Here is a 20,524-nt window from a genome sequence, read left to right as displayed (position 1 = left end):
GTCTTATGGTATCGCTTATCTCTTGAATTCTGCCCTCGTGATCCAGTAGTTGTTTATCTCTCTTTTTCGCAGCTTCTTTATTCTCCATCATTTGGTCTTCTGTATCACTGATTCTCTCTTCTGCCTCATTTATCCTAGCAGTTAGCGCCCCCATTTTTTATTGCACCTCATTAATAGCCTTTTTGATTTCGACTTGTTAGAGTTTAGTTCTTTTATTTTTCCAGAAAGTGTTTCTCTAATAACTTCCATGCTTTTTTCAAGCCCAGCTAGTATCTTTAAAGTCATGATTCTGAACTCTAGGTCCGGCATCGTACTAATGTCCGTATTGAGTAGGTCCCAGCAGTCGGTACTACCTCTTGTTCTTTTTGTTGAGGTGATTTTTTCCATCTTGTCATTTTGTCCAGAGGAGAATAGATTAATGAGAGAACAAAATGCTAACAGGGTAACAACGTCCCCAGAAAATATACTCTAAACAAATCAGAAAAGACCTGAAGCTGGGGGAAAAGAAAGGGAAAGAAAGAAAAAAGAAAAAGAAAAAGATAAAAACAAAGAAAAACAGAACAAAGCAAAAAAAAAAACAGAAAATGATCAAATATGATCAGGCTGGTGCATAGATCAGTGCCACACACTAGATTTTGGGTGTATTTTGGTCTGTTAGAAGAAAGTGCCTCCCAAAATTTTAAAGAAAGAAAAACTTATATATGTACAAAAATAAGGGTTGATATGATGAAGGGATGGAATATCACTGTAAAGATGAAAATTATAAAAAATTTTATAAAAGGAATTGATAAGAAGTTGTTTGGGGGCACCTGGGTGGCTCAGTCATTAAGCGTCTGCCTTCGGCTCAGGTCATGATCCCAGGGTCCTGGGATTGAGCCCCACATCGGGCTCCCTGCTCCGTGGGAAGCCTGCTTCTCCCTCTCCCAGTCCCCATGCTTGTGTTCCTGCTCTCTGTGTGTCTCTCTCTGTCAAATAAATAAATGAAATCTTAAAAAAAAAAAAAGTTGTTTGAAAAAAGAAAGAAGAGGATTAAAAAAAAAAAAGAAAAAAGGAGAGAATGTGATCAGGCAGGAAAGTATAACAAAACCATACACTAGAGATTAGGGTTTATTTTGATCTGTTAGAAGAAGCTATCTCAAAATTTTGAAGAGAGAACAACTTATATATATATATGCCAAAAATAAGGGTAACTACTATGAAGGGATAGAATATGACTCTAAAAATGAAAAATAAAAATGTTTTTTTAAAAAAGGGATTGATAAGATGTTGGTTGAAAAAGGGAAAAAGAAAAATTCGAAAAAAAGAAAGTTAAAAAAATTAACTTTGAAAGACTACAGAATCATGCTAAAAAAGCCATGGATTCTGTGTGCTGTATTCCCCTAGTGCTGGAGTTCTGCCGTTCTCATTGATCGGTAGACTTGGTCTTGGCTGGCTGTTCTCGCTGATCTTCTGGGTGAGAGGCCTGTTGCCGTGGTTCCCAAATGTCTTTGCCGGAGGCGGAATTGCACCGCCCTTTCAGGTCCGGGCTAAGTAATCTGCTCGGGTTTGCTCTCGGGAGCTTTTGTTCCCTGCAAGCTTTCCGTACAGCTTTGGAGGCCGAGAGTGAAAATGGCGGCCTCCCAATCTCTGCCCCGGAGGAGTGGAGAACTCGGGGCCCCGCTCCTCAGTGTGCCCCCAGAGAAAAGCAGTCAGTCACTCCCATCTGCCCGGTCTCCAGCTGCACTCTGTGCTCACCTGGCCTGTGACCGAGCGTTTCTATCTCTGGCACCGACTCGGTGTGGAGTCTCCAAACGCAGCAGATCCCTGCGGTGCACTCCTGCGCCGCTCCTCCCAGGGGAGGAAGGGGAGTCTCCCCGGATCTGCCGCTTGTTGGGTCCCTGCTGGAGGAGCAGTGGCCCGACTGTGCCGCGGATCACGGTTTATGGCAACCCCGAGCTGAGAGCCCGTGCCTCAGCTCTGTCTCTGCAGCCGGCTTCCCCGCTCCGATACCTGGGAGCTCTGCCGCACTCAGGCACCCCTGGTCTTTCTGTGACCCCGAGGGTCCTGAGAGCACACTGTCCACGAGGGTTCCACCCCCCACTTAGCCACTGGAGCGACGTCCCTCAGTGGAGCCGACTTCTAAAAGTTCCGATTTTGTGCTCCGCGGCTCTATCACTTGCCAGAAGCGGCCGACGGAGGCCCCTTCCCCCGCCGTCTATCCTCCCGAATATCGCCTCGGATTCACTTCTCCGCACGTCCTACCTTCCAGAAAGTGGTCGCTTTTCTGTTCAGAGAGTTGTTGCTATTCTTTTCTTCGATCTCCTGTTGAGTTTGTAGGTGTTCAGAATGGTTTGATCCCTATCCAGCTGAATTCCTGAGACCAGACGAAATCCAGGTCTCCTACTCCTGCCATCTTGCCTATCCCCTGATTTCTTATAAAATTCAGGAACGGCCAAATGGAAAGGTGCACAGGGTAAGATATAGGGGAGGGGCATGTGGACCTTGCATGTCACTCCCTGCACCTTGATGTGTTCACTAACCCAGAAGCTTTCTGAACCTTATCATTAGGAGTTTTTATGGAGGTTTTATTGGTTGATTAAATAAATCACTGAGTGTTGGCAATGAACTCAATCTCCAGCCCCTCTCCCTTCTCTAGATGTGAAGGGGTGGGGCTGAAAATTCCAGTACTCTAATCTTGCCTTGGTCTTTCTGGTGACCAGACCCATCCTGAAGCTATCTAGGGGCCCACCAAGAGTGGCCTCAGTTGAAGAAAAGATGCTCCTATCACCCAGCAAGTTCCCAGGGACATAGGAGCTCTGTATCAGGAACCAGGGATGAAGACCAAATATTAGAACAAAAGATGCTCCTATGAACCTTGTCATTCAGGAAATTATAGAGGTTTTAGGAGCTCTGTTGAAGGAACTGTGGGCAAAGACCAAATACATGTTTGTTTTTTAATCACATTCTCCCTTTCTAATTTTTGATCATAGGAGAAATACTGTCCTTCCTCCCTCACCCATCATATGTGTCAATTATATTTAAGTATCTGACATATCCCCTTAGAGCTTCTTCACTAATATATTTTCATGAAAATTCCAATAAAAGGAACAGAAAAGAGAAACTTCCTCATACAGGTTATGTTCTTTTTTCCCCTTATAATCTTGGTACATACTGTTTTATGAAGGGTATGATAATGTCCACAAAAGTCTTGTGAGTTGATATAAAGATCATAAGTTACAAATAAGTTTCCTTTGTCGAACAGAAAGTATGGCAAATGGGAAATAATAATCTATCCTAGAATGTTTTTGTTTACTTTTCTGCCTGGTTTAAAAAAATGTTGCTATTTCTTATTCTGCTTTTGCTCCTTTCTATCCTCCATAGTACACATGTCACTTGATTATAGTCAGTCATACATGTTTTCAAAAATTACCTATACACTAGTGACTTCCAGATCTATATTTCCCAGATCCTAAGTTCCTGATACATATAGGCAGAAATCTTTCAGTTTTCCCACAGACATTTTAATTTTAAGCATTCATTTATTTAGTGCATTTTATTTTATTTTATTATTTTTTAACATTTGTTTATTTAAATTCAATTAATTAACATATAATATGTTGTTGGTTTCAGAGGTAAAAAAAAGGCCTGTGATTCATCAGTCTTATATAATACCCAGTGCTCATTACATCACATGCCCTCCTTAATGTCTAGTGCATTTAAAAAAATTTATTTCTTTCATTTCTTGAATTACCATTAACATAACAGGGTTGTATTAGTTTCAGCTGTACAATATCATGATTCAACAATTCTACACATTACTACGTGCTCGTCATGATAAGTGTATTCATTTTTTTTTTTTTTAAACCGTAAGCGTACTCTCAATCCCCTTTATCCGTTTCACTCATCCCCTCACCTTCCTCCCCTCTGGCAGCTTGTTCTCTGTATTTAAGAGTCTGTATTTTTTGTTTGTTTCTTTTTTTATTTTGTTTTTTTTAGTGCATTTGTTTCTCAGTGCATTTTTATTGAGGGCCTATTATGTGCTGGCACTTAACATGTCCAGAACTTTTCATTTCTATTTTCTCTGCATAAGTAAATACTTATCTCCAGATAACAAACATAGAAACCTGGGGACTGATTTTCCCCTCATTCCTTTGATGATGATGATAAAAAGAACTGGTATAATACTATGATAGGCATTTAACATACTTCATTAACTCATTGAATTCTCCTAACAATTTTGTGAATGAGGAACTATTATTTTAAAGTCAAGGAGAAATTTGAGTTGAGAATTCTGTAAATTATTTAAAGTCACATAGCTATTGGGTGGGAGAAGCAGGTCTGAACTAAGGTCATATGTAGTAACAAAGACTCCAAGCTGATTTTCCTTTGTTAACATCACTGATATAAATCTCCCTCTTCTCCATTCTCACTGCTCCAAGTGTAGTTCAGTCCATTGTCAACTTGGCCTGGGTTGCTTTAACTGATTTCTCTTATATTGGTTCATATGTCTCCATTTCATCCTCAATACTGCTACCAGATAAATCTAAGATCTGATCATGTTACTTGTCAATTAAAAACCCTCCTATGGCTTCTCATTAACTACATGACATGGTACAAACTTCTCTCCAAATATTCATCTCACTCTCCTACTGTCCCCCTCCAAGTTCTTTGCCAAGAGAACACAGATTTTGTTGGTAGTGTAGTAGCAATGTGCCCACTCCAGTGGCTGGTCACAACTGGTCTAAGCCAGTGTTTCTTGATGGAGGTGTTTTGGTGTTTTGAACAGTACAAATCTCCACTGTAGGGGATTGTTTTCCACATTTCAGTGTTTTTAGCATCTCTGGCCTCTAGGCATGAGATACCAGTCATGCCATTGGCTTCTCTTCATCATTTCGATGATCAAAATGTCTTCACACATACTAAAACATTCCCTTGGGGTTGAGGGAGCGCCACAGGTCTAAGTTAATTATGGTATTCCTTCCCCCTACTCCCAGATTCCCTCTTAGCTAATTGTAGCCAGGTGATCCCCTTAGGGTCCTAGAGACCTAAGGGAAGTCAGCTGCAGGATCTTTAGGGAAAGCTTTTCGTTTTCATAATTGAAAGGACAGATATAGCTGCTGATGCTCGTCTCTTTTTTCTCCCTGCCCTGAATGAGGGACTAGAGCAAAGCTGTAGAATCCATTTTGCAACAAGCCAATGTGCCAAGAGTAGTGAAATAGAAAGATAGAAGGGCCTGAATGTTAGCACCAGCACTGGCCTCTTTATCTCTTTGTAATTTATTTTTTAATCCTATACATTATGAAATGCTCACTATGATTTACCATGGGTCACCATACAAAGTTACGACAATGTTATTGATTATATTTGCTATGTTTCATCCCCATGACTCATTCATTCCACAACTGTAAGTTTGCACCTCTTAATCCCCTTCACCCATCGTGCCCATCTCCCCACCTTCATCCCCTCTGGCAACTACAAGTTTGTTTAAATAGATTTTTGAGAGGAAGAATTGTTTTACTTTGAATTATGAACTCTGTCATACTTGGTATCTAATACAGTATGTGTTAGTCTAGAACAAATTAAAACATTGGATATAATTCTTGCTTGAGGATAGTATTCCTTTAGACTCACATTTCTGGCTCATTGTGTCCTACTTTCAGCTGTGACATCATTTTAGGGGACTAGTTCTCTTCCTTCACTCCACTGGTTCCTTGGCTTGGCTGAAACTCCTCTCTCCAGAGTCACTAGTAATCTTGCTAAAGCCAAGAGACATGGCTCAATCCTTACGTTATTTGACCTCTTTCTTGTATTTGACACTTTAGATCCTGACACACTTTCTTCCTTTGACCTCCCAATATTTTACGTAAAAGTTTGCTTTTACTTTTCTGGCTGTTCTTACTCATTTTTGCAGGATTCTTTCCCTGAGGAGTCTCTCCTACAGCCTTTTCTTTTCATTCTATAGTTCTTTTACTAGACCATCTCTTCCCATGACTTAAAATACCCACTGTATGCTGATGATTTCCAAATGGTTGATTCCTTCTCAACAATCAGTTTTGAACTCCATACCAATATATACAATTGCCTATTAGATGTTTTCATTTGGCTATCATATTGGTATTTCAAAACAACACATCTTATCTCCTCCCACAAGTTTGCTTATCCTTTGTTGTTTCCAGTCTCATTACATGGCATCATCTGGTTATTCAAAGGAGAAACTTGAAAATGATCCTTGACTCGTCTTTCTCCTTTATGTTCCGTATCTAAAGATAATTGGATCCTATTTGTTCCACCTTCTAAATATTTCTCTGATCTGCTAACATTTCTTTATTCCTGTTGCTATTTTATTTTCCTAGTTCAAGTTGACATTTAGCTGTCATCTGGATAAATGCAAGAGCCTCCTATTTCATCTCCATGCCTTAATCTTTCCTTTTGTAAATCTACTCAAATGCACATATTATTATTCAGCTGGCTAAAATCCCCCAAGAACTTCTAGTTGCTCTTCTGGCAAACTTTTAAGCATGGCTTCTAAGGTTCTACTTCTCTGAACTCTCCACTAACCACTTAACCTTTTTTATTCTCAGCACTAGACATACTAAAGTTCTTTCCATTCATTTTTCACTCATATTCTCTCAATTTCTCAAATCATATTTCATGATTTGGTACATGTTCTCTTCTTCCTACTTCAATTTGTTTAACTCTTACTCATTTTCTAGATTTCATCTTAGATATCACTTCCTTTAGAAAGCCTTTTTTTTTTTTTTAAGATTTTATTTATTAGTGAGGGAGTGCACGAGAGAGCACAAGTGGGGTGGGTGGGGGGCAGGTGGAGAGGGGCAAAGGGAGAGGGAGAAGCTGAGCAGGGAGCCCCACGTGGGCCTTAGTTCCAGGACCCTGGGATCGTGACCTGAGCAAAGGCAGATGCTTAACCGACTGAGCCCCTAGAAAGCCTTTCTGTTTCCACATCCCCACCTTAAGTCTGGGTAAGTCCTATGGCACCCTGTATGTATGTCGTCATGGCATTTGTAATAATGTATTTACTTGTGTATTTGTCTGTGTCATGGATAAGACTGTGAGTTCTGTAGGAGCAGTGACTAGGTCAGCATGGCACCCTAGGGTCTGGCACATTACATGGTAATAAATAGAGACTTAACACATGACTGAAAGAATACGTGAGTGGGTGACTTTTAACTGATTAAATGTATAGAGTGAATGAATGTTTGGGACCAAAAAACCTAATATATGAGTTTGAAGTCCAAATTGGCTGATGTTGCCAATCATTGGGGAAAGGAATCTGGAAAGCAGAGCCATTTTTGAAGTGAGATAGCTGAAACATTTTTGTGGAGCTGTCTGGTGGGCAGCTGAATTTATAGGACTGGTTTCAGGAGAGGGAAATGAGCTGGAAACATTGATTGGAGGTCATCAGCCTATGAGTATGAGGGAGCCCAGGGAGAGGCTGTATAGTGGGAGAAGAGAGCAAATTGACAGATTACTTAGGAACACTGGCATTTATGATGTGAGCAGAACAACAGGGAACTCACAAAGGCATCTGAGGGAAAGTTGACAGGTTATGGGAAAGCACCCCACTTGGTGTCATGTAAGCAAAGGGAAGAGAGAGTTTCAAGGAGAGATAATTGACAGTGTCAGATTAATTAGTTTTTTGTCATTCAACAAATTGAATTTCTACAAAGGATGTAGTGTCAGGTGTTCTTTGTCTACCTTGCTTCACTACAGGTTTCTTGAATGCAGAGATATTGTCTTATTTGTACTTTTAATCCCAGACTTTATCTCAGTATCTGACACCCAGTAGAATTTGATAAATAGGTGTTAAATGCATTGCTCTGGTTAACTGATGGACTCAAAATGTATGGCAACATAGGCATAAATAGCTGATTTCTCTTATTCTATAAAAATTTTCTTCTAAATCACGTTTGGATTTCAAAGACATCTGGAAAGTGGAATACAGTTAGGTGCTTGCCATTGTATAATTTTAAAATGGGTCAACCTTAGTGAATATTTTCAATTTTGACATCCTTGACTTTTCTGTATTTTTTATCTACCCAGTTTCTTTGCTTTATTTATTTTGTAGACATTGCTAGTTCTGTGTCTTATTCTGAGGATTAAAAAAAAATCTGATAAAAATAGGTAATTCATATTAAATAGTATTGACTTAAAATGTTTAATCCCAGGGATGCTTTCATCATAAAAGAAGACTTAGTAGAGTACAGAGCTCACTTATCAGTAGGTTAGAAGTAGTGGTAGTGGAGATGGTAGGACAGGGGCTCTATACTCTCAAATACAGAGATTGCCCTAACAGTCCTATGTGGAGAGAGTGCTGGTTCTCAAATAACATCTGTTTTGAATCCGTGCTCTTCACTTACTAGGTGGGTGCCTTTGAATATATCCCAGACTTTCTGAGCTTTAAATTCCTTATCTGTAAAAGGATCATAAGAACTTCCCTGCGAACCTCTTGGGTAATCCAGAGGATCAAATGAGATTGAATATGTGCAGCTAGTTTGCACATGAAAGACTGTTATTCTTTGCAAGCACTACTTGAAAGTGTCTGATACTGTTGCATTGTGTTTTCCAGTCTTAGGTTTCCACCATTTGGTTTGCTGTTTGACTACTCCAAAGCTGCAAAAAAGTTTATTATGTTATAGTATAATTGTAACATTATATAATATAATGCAAAGTAATTATTTAGAGGTAGAAATACTACAGTGTAACATAGGTATTTAGAGGTAGATATACTATAGGTATGCAAATGCTTTAAGCCTTCTCTCCACTTAAAAAAAAAAAAAAAAAGCCAATAGCCTAGGACACAGAAACAGTCTTCCCAGTTTGTTCTTCCTGGAGACACCCAAACTCTTCAGAGAGCTGATTGGTGTTCATACTTCCCACACAGCTGCACTTGAACCTGTGCAGTTACCTCCAGGGGATTGTTTTGGCTCTAGTGTGTTGGATAATTGCCTATTTGGACAACTTTGCCTTGGATAATTTCCCTTTGTTCAATCATGGGACTCATAAATCTGTGCACAGGGGGACATATTTCAGAAAATAATATTTGGCCATAGATAGTTGCAATTTCAAGACCCTTTCAAAGGGTGATAATGACATATTTTTACTGGACAATGTAAGTTTTCAAACTTTGAAGATAAATTCTGGGATCCAGATCATTTATGCACCAGTATAGAAAATGCATTGCTTATCCATCAACCTGTTTTAAAATGTTAAGGTCAGGAATAAGAATGTTCCACAGCCCATAAAATACTTTTCTTGGAGTATAACTTAACCAGGGGGAATATTATTAAGTATGTAGGAGTTCTACTTTGGTATTCAACTGAGATATAAAATGAGAGAGGAAAAGACCCATTTCTTTCAAAGAATGTTTTCCTTATAATATTAAATGTTTAGAAAAGAAAATGCACAGAAAGATTTTTTTATCCTTCATCTCTGAATTTATTTTTGATTTCATCATGGAAATTTGGATGAATGGCTTGAGTGGTTATCTCATCTGTAAAATCTGTTGGGCATATTGGGTTATGTTTTCCAGAAAATACTGTGTGCTAAATGTGGGTCAGGAGCATTTAGAAAGGAGGATACAGCTGTATACTATTCCTGTGAAAAAAGAAACAATGTCAGGAGTCATCAGAGAGACTTAGAGATGCTTTCTGCAGGATTTCCAAATTTCAACAAAATTGTTTTACCCTGAATAATGGTAGGTTTAGTCTTAGCCAAAATGCAACTGGGCAATCTGTTACTTCCCATATGGAAAGCAACTGTTCAAGTAAATTATATAATTGTACATTACAACTATGCTTCTGTCATACATTATAAATTCAGTTCTGTCCCAAACTGAGACCACTGCACGACTGAGCCAAGTTTAGTGTTGCTGTAACCAGCCTTTCTTGTCGTAGTTGCATCCAGCAAAAAAAAAAAAAAAAAAAAAAAGAATTCTCTTTATATTTCTCTTACTTGGCTTCTTGGAAATAGGGATTTTGCTTGGACCTGTCAGTGGATGTCACTTTTATCCTGATTTGGAGAATCAATCAAGAAGATTTTCTAGAGTAGCCTGTTGTGAAATGAAGAGCCTGATAGGAAAAGGTAATTGTTCTCTTGGATTAATTTTTATTTTCTTCTGAATTAGATTGTTAGTATTAAAATTTATAGAGCATCTGTAAAACCTAAAGATTATTACATGGACCTTTTTATTTTCTCACAATGGTGTTCTGTCATGAGAGAGCTGAGCTCATGGTCTCACTGGGCTGGTGCTCGTGAGGCATTGTAGAATGTTCTCTGTTTTGTCATGTTGGCAAAGGAAATTACACCAGTGCCATGATTGTCAGAATGATGCAGCACCTCTGAGGAAAGGGATTACTGCCTTATTAAAGATAGGTTGGGGTGAACTATGCCAAATGTTGAGTGGGATTTATTGAGTACCCTACAAATACAATGTGAAATTTCTGTGTAGTTTGGTTGTGAGAAAACAAGTATTGGTAAGAAAAGAACAAAAATGCAAGTGGGAAAATAATAATCATTATTTTCTGGGTCCTTTCATGAGGCAAAGGGATGAAGTCTAAAAGGAACAGAGACTCCTAAAAAATAATAGATTTTACTGTCAAGAAAACATTAACTTAAGTGAGGCAAGTAAGTAATGTTATTCATGCTTTGTAGTAAATTGAATAGCTGAGACTTCCTGTGATGTGTCAGGCTCTTTACTAGTGGTTTTGTTTTCTTTTACTCAGTTTGTGAAGATGTGTTATAAATGTACAATTATATTCACCCTCTCTAAAATTCCAATGTTTAAAACATTCCAAGACTTCTCAGGTTAAAATGATAACTTTCAAATTATAGGCCATCATATTAAAATATAAACTTTGAAAATTTATTAACCTTTGCATGAGTGATTTGTAGTTTAATTCTTTTTTATGTGACTTATTTTTTAGAATATACAATGATCCTTGTTTGGAGTTGTCAGATTATTCGCTTTATAGCAGATTTACAAAGTAAGCTCATTAATGTACTCTGCCTACCTTTAAAAGGGGCTCATGTAAAAGAAGAAAAAGCTTACTGTTTTTTTATTGAACAATGTCAGCATTGGGCTATGCAAACAGCTTAATGAACACTTGAGAAACCCTGAAAATTATTACTTTTTGTTATTAATAATTTTCTTCTTATATCTTGTGCCATTTATCTTTATTATTATAGAGTCTTAGAGAATTAAAGGGAAGTAACAAAAGATAATTTAAATTACAGCAATAAATAAGGGTAACTTTGTCCTGCTTAAAAACTTAAGAATAATGAATTATGAAAATTTCAAAGTGAAGCTACTATTCAATTTTTAATTAGGCAAGTTTATTCATCTTTCATATTTGGTGCCACCACTGACCATAATTCATTAAGATATCATTACAAATTAACCTCTAGTGAATAATTGATACATAAATTATCATTTGATAAATAATGGTTTATAAGGTTGGCAGTTTAATGCATTGATTTGATGGACTGATAAAGGTACTACAAAGTGATACAGAATTGTTTGATGACATTTGGAATATTAGTACCTCAGGAGGTAGGTAGATAGGTGTGCATAAAAGTCGTTTAAGCATACTCAAAGACATTTTGACATCAGAGTTTAAATTGTGAAGCCAGAATTAGATTTGTTAAATGCTAATCACAATGTAAAATTAGATTTATTCTTGAATGCCTTCCCCCAAAACCAGCATTCTGAAAACTGGCAATATGTCCCTTAGATAAACTGTACCTTTAGTCTCAACTTGTGTACTTCCTTCTCTGTGTATTATTTCTTTGAGCCATCTCTTCCAATTGCCTGTATGTTAAGACATGAACAAGAAAATACCCTTTAATGTCTTTGAAAATTGTTGCTTTTATTTCGTTAATCTTTATAGCTCATAGAAATATATTTTCAGATTGCTTGTTTTGAAGGAGAAGTAGGCAAGTGCGAATGATGTATCTTTCTAGTGCACAAAGTCAGTAATGAAGTTAGTAAAGTTTAAGTCCATTCTTCTTATTAGGAAGACTGAGAAACTTGTGCAGAAAGGAAGTTAAACTTTAATTTTTCTTTTAATCAATAAGCAAAGCAGACAACTGTTTCCAGTTTCTTTTACCTCCCTCACTGTTAACATGGCAGTTTGGTACCTCACTTTATATTTGGAAGTATTTGCTTTCTCTGTGTTTATGATGCAGCAACAGAAGTGTACAAAAATCTACCACCAGTGGTAATGGTACTTCTGGGGAGTATAAAAAGTTTTCTAGTGGATAGCAAGAGGTAAAATGAGCTCCAATAATGATGTTACTTTCTCCTCTAATTGAAGGGATTTCCTTAATTTCGAAGGAAGATGAAAAGAGTTAAACATTAAAAAAAAAAAAAGAATGCCTTTCATTATTTTTGAGTTAAATGTTAGTCTAAAGCATTTCCCCCTTGAATAATGTAAAGGAGAAGTCACATGAGATTAGCACAAACGTGAGACAATTAAGGCCATAAATTAGAATTTTCAGAAGCTCTGACTGATTACTGATCGTAGGATTTATTTTGAAGACCTTTTGGTAACCTCAGCTGTGATGTTTGCTTCCACAGAAGTCTCAGTGAGTTGGGGGAGGAGTCTACATGGTCCCTTTATGTCATAGCCTGCATTTAAAACTGATTTCCAACTTGGGGCTCACACTTTTGTTCCAAACCTGATCTTTTTGGCATCAGAGCTAATGTTCTTATGGCCAGTTTGGATTTTTAAGCAAAGAAACTAATTTAAAAAGTCTTTTGGACAACAAATAACTTTTAAAAAATAACATTTTAATGATTTAAATGGAAACAACCAGAAGAAGCTGGATTAAATTTCCCTTAAAGTATACATGCTTAGCGATTAAGAGGAAAAAGTGGCTGAAAAAATGCTGTCTGTTATTTTTCTTCAAAACCCCAAATAGTTGAACAATTGAGTAGCTCAAAAGACTTGAATTGGGATATCTTTGTGGAAAATATTTTTGGCAATGAAAGTACTGCTAATAAAAGAATGAGAGATAATAAACTTTAACAGTGAGTTTTTAATCTGTATGGTTTCTAAAGATCAATATTAGTGATAAAACGATTGAAGATTCTTTAGAAGAAGGTCAGCCTTATTCAGGAATTTCAGGAACAGAAAAAAAATTAGATATTTAGGGAAAAATGGTTGTGAATTAAGGTTTTCCTAGATGGCACTTGCTGTTATTATGCTTTCCTAAGCTTTTAATGCCAAACTGTTTCTAAGTGTCTGCATTTTCTTAGCTACCATAGATTTTGCATATGACGAGGAGAGGGGGAGAAGACTAGATTTTTAAAAAATGTGGGCTTGATTTAGATGGTGAAAAGTTTTGTTGAAGAAGGATGTGTGTGATGGGGAAGGAAATTTAGAGTAGTGGAAAATTTTAGTAGACAGGCAGAAGTATGGTAGGTATTTGGGTTTGAGAAGATTAGGTAAATAATGTTCCTCATTTCTTCTAATGTTTTGAATGAACTGAGAAATGATATAGGAAGGATGGGAGATCAAAGCACCACCTTTATTTTTCATAAAGCTGATGTTGGTGGTTGTGGTTTAGCTGTAGGGACAGTGAATTTCCTCAAAACAGGCTCCAGAGCTAGGCAGTCTTCCCTACTCAGTCCCAAACAGCACAGAACTAGGCAGGCACTGCCCCACAGGGTCAGACCTGCCCTATACAACCTTCAGCCTATGGAGGTAACACGGAATGTTTGCTTGCTGCAGTCAGATTGTTTCAAAGAGAAAGGGAATGGGAAAGGGTTGAACATGCCATTATATTTTTCTTAAATTTGCAATCAGTAAGTTTGTGTGCCTCTCTTGGGGAGGAGGGAGTAGAGTTTTGGCAAGAGCCCAAGAATGTTACTTTAATGGGGCTCCCTTCATATTGGAAGGAAACCTCAAGAGCAGGAAAGGAGTTACTTTTAGAAATTCTTATTCTTTTAACCCAGTGGTTCTAAACCAGGGTAATCTTCCCCTAGGGAAGTTTTTGTTGTAACAATGATTATGGAATACTGATGGTGTGTAGTGGGGTAGTTGGGGGTGGGGGGCAAGGATGCTAAATATCCTGCAGTGCATGAACAGTCCCTTATAATGAAGAATTTTCCCCCCAAAAGTCCCCTAGAGACGCCTTGAACTGACCTTATTGGGTTATGTCTGCTCCATGGGAGCAGTGATGAGTACTCTATCAAGAGCATTTCCTGCTACACTTTCCTGAGATGGGTCCCTCAGTGCCACTCATTGCTTCTTTTGGATCCTCTTTGAGCTATTGGTGGCAACATAGATTTTGTTCCTCGCAGGCTCTGCAATGGGTCAAAACTGCACATTATTTAAGTGGACTCTAAAATTCCTCTGTATACAAGACAGAAACTTGACACCCATTTCCCATAAAAACTATGATGCCCATGTTGCCAACATAGCTTAGAAATTACAAAATGAAATCAAATTATATTAAAAAAATGAAACTATATTAGATTGTGCCTAAAATGAAATGTAAAAAAAAATGCCCTAAATTTGAAGATGCATATTTTCCCATTATAAATTTCTTGGGGGAAAAAAATGGATGTTCAAAGATTCACCTCTTTTCAAGTGAAGAGTCCAGGGGAATTAAGGTTAAATATGAAATTCTTTTGGAGATTTGAACTAAAATTCAAAGAAACTGAAGTTTTGTATTGACCTCAAATTTTTATTCTCAGTCTCAGCTAGAAGGTTCTTGATATCTTGAGTAGCATTGTTTTTCTGTCCAGTTATAGCCTATACTGTTTTTGAACTGGCATTGATGAAGTTTCTTCAAGGTCTCAGAGCTTATATTGATTCTGAATCAAATCTCTGATAAACCTGATTTTTAAAAAAGATTCTAAAGGGCCTACAGACCATCTAACATTATCACACCACTGATTCCTCACTCAAGTGGATCTTAAGTCCTGAAAACAGCTATCCCAGGCCAACTTATTTTTCCTAAAACCTTGTACTAGTGTTTCTGAAGGTCCATGCCAGAAACTCAGTGGTATCTTCATTAGCCAGGGGCCCTGTAGGAAATAGATGGCACACTTCTACTTCAGATAATTTGAGGGGAATTTAATAAGGTTGTGGGCACTGAGAAGACACAGGAAATAGTGTACACCCCTGGGGCTGGTAATTGGAAGGCTTTTACCACCCCTAGACCTGAAGGGGGAAATGAGAGATTAATTGGAACCCTGAAAGGGAGAGAGTTGTGTGAGAGGATCTTCAAACCATGGCAGTGAGAGAACCTGGGGAGTATATAGTCCAGTGTCACTCTCTTTCCTTTCTCCAGTCTCCTGCTGTTGCTTCCAGATGACTGAACTAGCCAGAAGCCAGAGGCCACAGGAGCCCATTAATTGGGGTGCAAAGTGAAGATATCTGGCATAGTAACTGAAAAACGGAAGAGTGAAAAGAAGAAAGAGAAAATCTTGTTTCACTTTCATCTGGATGCCAGTGGAGCTGGACATCCAGCATCTGTGACCAATGAGTTTAAACTTGATTGAAAGAAACCCTTTATCGAGAGATTAATTTTGGCAACATGAATTAACTATGTCTGGAGGAAGGAAATACCTATGCATAATTTCTCACCCTCAGAAAGTGGCTGTAGAGACTTTTTTTGTTTTCTTGCTAAGTTTAAAAATTGCAGTGTTGGCAGCCCTAATTTTAATTACCAAGTCTTACCTGAGGTATTTTTTTCCCCACCTCAGTGCAAACCTGTTAATATACTCTCAAAACCTTTTTATTTCCATATCCCCTTTGAGCCCCATGTTCCTGATATCCTGTGGTGAAATCTTGTGTAGTCTCTGTCTAGTGACAGAGCTTCTAAGGTGCCTGAAAGGGGGTATTTTCAGTCTTGTGGAATTGTTTAGGACTGTGAACTGTTTTTTAGGGAGGGTCTACTGGTCAGGCCCATGTTGGTGTTGGTTGGATATCTGGGACAGATACTTTTTATTTTTTTAAAGATTGTTTATTTGAGAGAGATAGAGAGTGAGCACGTGTGGGGAGCTGGGGGCAGAGGAGAGGGAGAAGCAGACTCTCTGCTGAGCAGGTTACCCAACGCAGGGCCAATCCCAGGGCCCTGAGATCATGACCTGAGTTGAAGGCAGATGCTTAGTTGACTGAGCCATCCGGGTGCCCCCAGATACTTGCTTTTATAACAAGTTTCTAACAGTGTAAAGCTAGAACTCACTACTGTTTTGAATTGGAACTCTTGCAGTTAAAAGCAGCAAATATCCACCCAAAGGGGATATGGATATTTCTAAGAAGTTTTTATCTCACTCTAACATATTCAGGCCATACTTGTGTAGTTCATAATCAAGCTGCAACATCCCATTCTCTGAGTCTCCACCGTTGGTCTATGGCCTCTTCGACTGAAGTCTCTCATCCCTATAGTACTGCCTTGCTGAACAGCCATTCAGTATGGACAAGGCACCATGGGCTGCAGTGGGAATCCATGTGGCAGCACCTGAGGCCTCCAGTGACCTGCTTCTGTCACAATAGTCACAATAGTTAAAAGCCAACTGTATAGCTGATAAAAACAAGGAAACCCAAGTCAGTAGCCAAATATATGCTGTTACATGCTACCAAGATCAAAATGTTCTGCCACTTACTAAAAACCCCGGTGCTACCAAAAGCTTATCCAACTGTTATTTATTTTTATTTTTTTAATTACTAGACTTTATTTATTTAGAGCAGTTTTAGGTGAGTAGAAAGTACAGAGAGTTCCTATATACCCCCTCACCATCCCCATCCCTGTCCAATTTCCTCTATTATTAGCAGCTTGCATTAGTGTGGTATATTTGTAACAATTGATGGACCAATATCAATACATTATTTTATTTATTTATTTTTTTAAAGATTTTATTTATTTGTTAGAAACACAGCAAGAGAGGGAACACAAGCAGGGGCAGTGGGAAAGGGAGAAGCAAGGCTTCCTGCCAAGCAGGGACCCCGACGTGGGGCTTTATCCCAGGACCCTGGGATCATGACCCGAGCCGAAGGCAGACGCTTAACCGACTAAGCCACCCAGGCACTCCTCGATACATTATTTTTAACTTAAGTTTACATTAGGGTTCATTCTTTGTGTAGTACATTGTATAGGTTTTAACAAATGTTAATGACACGGATCCACCATTACAGTATGATACAGAGTAGTTGCACTGCCCTAAAAATCCCATGCTCTACCTGTTCATCCTTTTCTCCCTTCCCCAGAACCCTTGGCAGCTACTGATCTTTTTACTGTCTCCATAGTTTTGCCTTTTTTCAGAGCGTCATATAGTTTTAATCATATAGTATGTAGCCTTTTCAGATTAGATTCTTGAACAACTGTTACTTTAGTAAGTAAATTTCATCTACTAGTTTTTTCTGAAGTGTATTCTACTTAACACAAGAAAGTAGATATCCTATTTTGGTGGTATACCATTAATTTTATATATTTTAAACATGATCCAGAATGAATCTGCTTCTTTATTAGGTAAAAACTAAATACTTAATCTACCCACCTTCCCCACTGCTACAGGATATGGTCTTCTTGTTCATGTTAGTACTGGGTGATCATTGTATATAAATCTAGTGTTGTTGTAGCACTAGAAGTCTTTACTAACTTTCTACAGAGGTAATGCATTTATGTGAGGACTCTTAAGGTTTGAACAGTAGTAATGGTATCCACTCTTCTCCAAGAACCTGAACACTATTAAAAGAACTAAATATCAAGTCTTTCACAGATTAATTGCTCATCTTGTTGGATGCTATTTTGGGATTCTCCAGGGAAACAGAACATACAAAGGGAATAAAGTCCTTTTTGAAAGAGTTTACTTGATGGTCCAGAATTTGACTTTTTGATTTTGTGTTGGTGGTGTGGTGTTGGGAATTTATAGTCTTAAGATAATGAAACCATAAATTCTATATTTTCAGAGCACTGAAAAATCTTAGAAATGAATCAAAGTGACAGTCCTTGTTGGTGCATAAAATTTGGGAATTATGTGCTGGACGTGTTAGGGTGGCAGTGGTGTGCAATGGGGTTAAAGTCATGACTGAAAAACCTCAGAGCATCTCAGATTCAGAGAGTATGTGATTTAAAGTCAGAACATACCCACTGAATTATTTTCAATTTTTTTTGAATTATTTTCAAATTAATAAGACTTGGCTTCTTCTCTGAAGTAGTTTCCTCATGTGTGAAATGGGATGATAATGCCTTCTGAATAGGGGGTTGTTGTAAGGAGTAAATGAGATTGATCTATCTATCTATCTATCCATCCATTGTGCCTGAGTATATAACACATGGAAGCTAGGGTAGCATGGATCCCAACCCAAGTCTTACTGGGCTCTAGACATGCCTTTTGAGGTGATTCAAAAGAATTAATAGAACTTTATTCACAAAGACACCAAGAAGCCTCTTGGTAAACATCTCTTTGATTATTTGAATAAATGGAAATCCTAATTTTTGAGTGGTTTCTTCCAATTTGATTTTTCTTCTGGACCAATATTTCATATCTGCATAACATAAAGAGTAGGTGGAGAGGGATGACGTATCAAAAGAGAGTAGTTTTGTAGAAAACTCTGTGAAACATAGATATTAGCAGGACTAAGATCCCATTTTCTTATAAACTAAGAGAGAAGTATTTTCTCACAATTTACCACACACCATTATGCATCATTAACACCCGAAAGCAGTCTTCCCAACATTTCTTATATCATGGTGAACATAGAAACTGATATTTTATAGCACCTGGGGGTACTGGAGCAGATTTAGAGTCATTGCCATGATGCTTGATGGAAAAATAAGGTAAGGTCAAGGGTAAGATTAGTACATGGAGCTTATGCTGGGAGGTCCTGTACTTTTACTAGGTTCCAAACCATATTTTCGTTTCAAGCTGTACAGTAGCTAGCCAAAGTAGAGAATAGGATCAGTTACACAATTCACAGTATTCATGATATAAAAGTAGTTCAGGAGAGTTTATTTATTTTTTGGTAGTGAGATCAGAGTGAAACATCTCCCATGAGACTTCATAGAGAGGGCACTATGAGATAGGGTAAAAACAAATGTCTTTAGCATTGTATTTTATTATTAATTAATTAATTAATTATTTTGGAGAGAGAGAGAGTGAATTTACGTGTGAGCAGAGGGAGGGGCAGAGGGAGAAATAATCATCAAGTTGACTCCCCACTGAGCATGGAGCCTGATGTGGGGCTCAGTTGCATGACCCACGATATTATGACCTGAGCAGAAACCAAGAGTCAGATGCTCAATCAACTGAGCTATCCAGGTGCCCCTTTAGCATCATATTTATGATAAATACAGTGAGAAACCTTATGAGGGTTTAAATAAAATCCATCAATGTAGCCTGAGATTAATTCAAATCACTATTCAAGAGAATAAATCCTGTGGTGTGTATGTCTATGGTAGAGTCTAATATAATGCATTTGGGTACTTAGTTTTATGATGGTCTTGTTTAATTCAAGGGTAAATTTTAGAATACAGTATTTCTAAACCCTGAGAACAAATTAGAACCACTTTGTATGCTTTTGAAAAACACAAATGCTAAGCCCAACCTCCAAATTTCTGATTCCTTTGGTTTTGGGTAAGGTCTTGACATAGGCAAGAATAATGGATTTGTGGCATTTTCTTCAGCCAGTTCTCTGTAGATACTTTTTTCTCTCCAGTGAGTTTGCTATAGATATGACACAGCAATAAATTTCAAAATATATTTCCCCAAAAATGCCTGATTCATATCTATTTTATAATTTTAATCAAGTACAGAGCTTTAATAGTAAGCTGACCTGCAGATGGGATTGGCAGTATAAATAACTTCATTAATACCTGTTAATGTGTCTTTTTGATTTTAGTCATCCTAGTGGCTATGAAGGGGTATCTTAAAATTATTCAAAAAAGCTATGATTTTGATTTACATTTCCCTGTGTCTGTTTCCCTATGTCTATTCCCTGTGTCTATTTTTGTGCCGGTACCATACTGTTTTGATTAGTACAGCTTTGTAATATAACTTGAAATCTGGAATTGTGATGCCTCCAACTTTGCTTTTCTTTTTCGAGATTGCTTTGGCTATTCTGGCTTTTTTGTGGTTTCTTTCTTTTTTTTTTTTTTTAAGATTTTATTTATTTATTTATTTGAGAGAGTGAGAATGAGAGAGAGAGAGAGAGAGAGAGCACATGAGAGGGGGAAGGGTCAGAGGGAGAAGCAGACTCCCTCCTGAGCAGGAAGCCCGATGCGTGACTCGATCCCAGGACTCCAGGATCATGACCTGAGCTGAAGGCAGTCGCCCAACCAACTGAGCCACCCAGGCGCCCCTTTTTTGTGGTTTCATACAAATTTTAGGATTGTTTGTTCTAGCTCTGTGAAAAATGCAGTTGGTAATTTGATAGGGGTTGTATTAAGTGTATAGATTGCATTGGGTAGTATAGACATTTTTACAATATTTGTTCTTTGAATTTATGAGCATGGAATGCCTTTCCATTTCTTTGTGTCTTCTTCAATTTCTTCAATTAGTGTTTTATAGTTTGCA

The 20,524-nt window shown here is 37.9% G+C and overlaps 1 long non-coding RNA gene across 2 annotated transcripts in view; it reads left to right on the top strand.

The window, feature by feature from the left end:
- The first annotated feature begins 9,954 nt into the window (after positions 1-9,954).
- Positions 9,955-20,524, top strand: part of LOC144381269 (uncharacterized) — a 272,279-nt gene continuing 261,709 nt past the window's right edge. For both annotated transcript variants that reach the window (XR_013446165.1, XR_013446164.1), the window contains exon 1: positions 9,955-10,080. This is a non-coding gene — a long non-coding RNA (uncharacterized LOC144381269). The remainder of the gene's footprint in view (positions 10,081-20,524) is intronic.

The sequence above is a fragment of the Halichoerus grypus genome, chromosome 3, assembly GCF_964656455.1.
Source record: "Halichoerus grypus chromosome 3, mHalGry1.hap1.1, whole genome shotgun sequence".
Classification (NCBI taxonomy): domain Eukaryota; kingdom Metazoa; phylum Chordata; class Mammalia; order Carnivora; family Phocidae; genus Halichoerus; species Halichoerus grypus.
Note: the sequence above shows the minus strand (reverse complement) of the source record. Positions and strands in the feature narration are given on the sequence as shown.